The sequence below is a fragment of the Mirounga leonina genome, unplaced genomic scaffold, assembly GCF_011800145.1.
Source record: "Mirounga leonina isolate KUSES-001 unplaced genomic scaffold, KU_Mleo_1.0 Mir_154, whole genome shotgun sequence".
Lineage (NCBI taxonomy): Eukaryota > Metazoa > Chordata > Mammalia > Carnivora > Phocidae > Mirounga > Mirounga leonina.
In genome coordinates this window covers 42,373,157-42,377,375 of record NW_023270389.1, presented here as the reverse complement: position 1 = coordinate 42,377,375, position 4,219 = coordinate 42,373,157, and the positions used below count along the sequence as shown (strand labels likewise).

General features: G+C 43.9%; 1 pseudogene; it reads left to right on the top strand.

The window, feature by feature from the left end:
- The first annotated feature begins 2,219 nt into the window (after positions 1-2,219).
- LOC118014355 lies at positions 2,220-3,711 on the top strand (annotated as a pseudogene).
- Positions 3,712-4,219: the final 508 nt, after the last annotated feature.

Here is a 4,219-nt window from a genome sequence, read left to right as displayed (position 1 = left end):
TTGTGGATTCTTTTCCTGGAATTCTCATCCCCATGGTATTTAACTTGAAAACTTCTCCTTCTTTCCTTCGGATAAAACTGAAGTCACTTCCTCTATAATGCCTTCCCCAATTGCTCCAGGTGAAGCTATTGCTCCCTATTTCCTGATAAATCCTTGCTTTGCATGTACATTATCATAGCTCTTGTCATACTGTATTGCAAATACTGGCGATGTCCAAGCCAGTTGTGTGCTGGTAACTGGCTCTTCATGGGTAAAAAAAAGACATATAAAGACATGAGTATTTTCTCAGTTTTCTGTGCTGTTGACAATAGAGTAGCTACAGATAGGACACACTTTGAGTTTTTACCGATGTTATTTACACTTCCTTCATAACTTAAGTCTGACAGTCAACAAAACAATACATCAAGCATGGATTTGTAGTGTTTGCCGATCTCCATGGTGTAAATTCCTCCCGTGTAAAAAATTCAGGGTTTTAACATTGAATCATTGAATGAGGAGCTGCAGAGATGCACGGCTACCCCTGTGCTGAGGAACCCTCTTCTACACTTTCATTCATTCAGTCTACAAATATCTACTGAAGGCCGAGACTACAGTAGTGTTCAGGACAGGCAATGTCCTCAACCAGAAGGAAGTGAATGGAGCCAGCAATTCACAAATGGAGCCAGCAAAGAACAAGAGGAAGATTGTTGTGAGTCCAGTGAAGGAATTAATAAATAAGGTGGTTGGTGAAATAAATGAGGGGGGATGACCTAGAGAGGCCAGTGAGGGCTTCCCTGAGTTGGTGACATCTAAGCTGTGACCTTCTGAAGAATGAGAACAAGCCATCCTTTTAAGGAGCCAGAAGAAGACTTTTCAGACAGCAGGAACAGCAATGTCAAAGCCTCTGAGGAGACAAAGAGCCTGGGCTATGGGAGGATGAGACAGAGGGCCGAGAGGTAGGAGCATATTCGGTGGTTGGTGCACTTGGCTGCAGTCAGATTGCAGTTGGATTTTACTCTGACAGCAGTGGGAGCTCATGAAGGGAGTCTTGTAGGCTGGTTTCTGTTTAGGGTGCATGGCAAGAACTAAGGATGTGTTCAGCCATCAGTTTTGTTCCTGGGTCTGACCCTTAAAATAGACAAAATCACAGCATTCGATTTTAGGTTGATTCCTTCTAGGGAATACACAATCTCCCTTAGTTCTTGCCATGCTGTGCTGAGAGACCATAGTTTGGGAGACACTGCACAAGATCACACTCCACCTGAACCCCTTTAAAGGGCATCTCTTGGCCAGTCATAGGAAGGAGTCTAGGAGGAGGGATCAGGTTGAGAAAGAGGAGAAGTCAAGATAAGTTGACCTCAAAGTTACTGTGGAAAAGGTAAGGGGCTCCAGGACAATGGTCAGTTCTCTTTCTACACAGAGATCCTGGGCCTCTGAGATAAAAGGCCATTTTTCTAATGAGGAAGGCCTGGTGGACAAACAGATCATTGTCTCCTCGGGGGCCAGAATAAGCAGAGCTAAATAATGGTTTGGAGGCCCCCAAATGAGTATCCATCATATCCTTGAGTGGCTGTGGTGACCTGTGTTCTAAATCCATTCTGGCACAGATATAGTGAAAAGAAGGGCCATATGCAACCCAAAGTTCATAGCAGCAATGTCTGCAATAGCCAAACTGTGGAAAGAGCCCAGATGCCCTTCAACAGATGAATGGATAAAGAAGATGTGGTCCATATATACAATGGAATATTACTCAGCCATCAGAAAGGATGAATACCTAACTTTTACATCAACATGGATGGGACTGGAGGAGATTATGCTAAGCGAAATAAGTCAAACAGAGAAAGTCAATTATCAAATGGTTTCACTTATTTGTGGAACATAAGGAATAGCATGGAGGACATTAGGAGAAGAAGGGAAAAATGAAGGGGGGGAATCGGAGGGAGAGATGAACCATGAGAGACTATGGACTCTGAGAAACAAACAGGGTTTTAGAGGGGATGGGGGTGGAGGAATGGGTTAGCCTGGTGATGGGCATTAAGGAGGGCACGTACTGCATGGAGCACTGGGTGTTATACGAAAACAATGAATCGTGGATCACCACATCAAAAACTAATGATGTAATGTATGGTGACTAACATATAATAAAATAAAATAAAAATAAAATAAAAAATAAATCCATTCTGGCTACACCAATCCCCAAAGATTCAAACCCGAGGTTAATAAGTGTGAAAAAGCTTTTTTTGCAACGGGTTTGCCACCAGAACACAGGTGTCTTGAAAACCACCGCTCAACCTAAACCAAAATGGGAAAGGAAAAGACTCACATCAACATCGTCGTCATTGGACATGTAGATTCGGGCAAGTCTACCTCTACTGGTCATGTGATCTACAAATGTGGTGGGATCGACAAAAGAACTATCGAAAAATTTGAGAAGGAGGCTGCTGAGATGGGAAAGGGTTCCTTAAAGTATGCCTGGGTCTTGGATAAACTGAAAGCTGAACATGAACGTGGCATCACCATTGATATCTCCCTGTGGAAATTCGAGACCAACAAGTATTATGTGACCATCATTGATGCCCCAAGACACAGAGACTTTATCAAAAACATGATTACAGGCACGTCTCAGGCTGACTGTGCTGTCCTGATTGTTGCTGCTGGTGTCGGTGAATTTGAAGCCGGTATCTCCAAGAATGGGCAGACCCATGAGCATGCCCTTCTGGCTTACACACTGGGTGTAAAACAACCAATTGTTGGTGTTAACAAGATGGATTCCACTGAGCCACCCTACAGCCAGAAGAGACACAAGGAAATCGTTAAGGAAGTCAGCACCTACATTAAGAAAATTGGCTACAACCCCAACACAATAGCATTTGTGCCAATTTCTGGTTGGAACGGTGACAACATGCTGGAGCCAAGTGCTAACATGCCTTGGTTCAAGGGATGGAAAGTCACCCGTACAGATGGGCATGCCAGTGGAACCACAATGCATGAAGCTCTGGACTGCATTCTGCCACCAACTCGTCTAACTGACAAGCCCTTGCGTCTGCCTCCCAGGACGTCTACAAAATTGGTGGTATTGGTACTGTCCCTGTGGGCCGAGTCGAGACTGGTGTTCTTGAACCTGGCATGGGGTCACCCTTGCTCCAATGTTGCAACTGAAGTAAAGTCTGTTGAAATGCACCATGAAGCTTTGAGTGAGGCTCTTCCTGGGGACAATATGGACTTCAATGTGAAGAACGTATCTGTCAAAGATGTTCGTCATGGCAATGTGGCTGGTGACAGCAAAAATGACCCACCAGTGGAAGCAGCTGGCTTCACGGCTCAGGTGATTATCCTGAACCATCCAGGCCAAGTCAGCGTTGGATATGCACCTCTGCTGGATTGTCACACAGCTCACATTGCTTGCTTGCAAGTTTGCTGAGCTGAAGGAGAAGATAGATCGTTGTTCTGGAAAAAAGCTGGAAGATGGTCCCAAGTTCTTGAAATCTGGTAATGCTGCCATTGTTGATATGGTTCCTGGCAAGCCCCTATGTGTGTTGAGAGCTTCTCTGACTATCCTCCTCTGGGCCGTTTTGCTGTTCGTGACATGAGACAGACAGTTGCTGTGGATGTCATCAGAGCAATGGACAAGAAGGCAGCTGGAGGTGGCAAGGTCACCAAGTCTGCCCAGAAAGCTGAGAAGGCTAAGTGAATATTATCCCCAATACCTGCCACCCCAGTCTTAATCAGTGGTGGAAGAACAGTCTCAGAACTGTTTGTGTCAATTGGCCATTTAAGTTTAATAGTGAAAGACTGGTTAATGATAACAATGCATCGTGAAACCTTCAGAAGGAAAGGAGAATGTTTTGTGGACCACGTGTTTTTTTTGTGTGTGTGTGGTAGTTTTAAGTTATTAGTTTTTAAAATCAGTACTTTTTAATGGAAACAACTTGACCAAAAATCTGTCACAGAATTTTGAGACCCATTAAAACAAAAGTTTAATGAGAAAAAAAAAAGTGTGAAAAAGAGAAATTCTTATCTTTATCCAAAGACAGCTTTTCCCAAAGTGTATTCTGAAGACTATTAGTTCCATAGAGTCACGTCATGATGAAAGAGTTCCATGGTCAAATGAAATAAGAGGACGCTGAAAGCCATAGCCCCATCTTGGAGACTCACTGCGCACGTGGGAGAAGTCTTGCAGGCAAGAAATCAGGTTTTTATTGTTCAACTCAGTCTCTGGAAATAAGGCCGAAGAGCATTT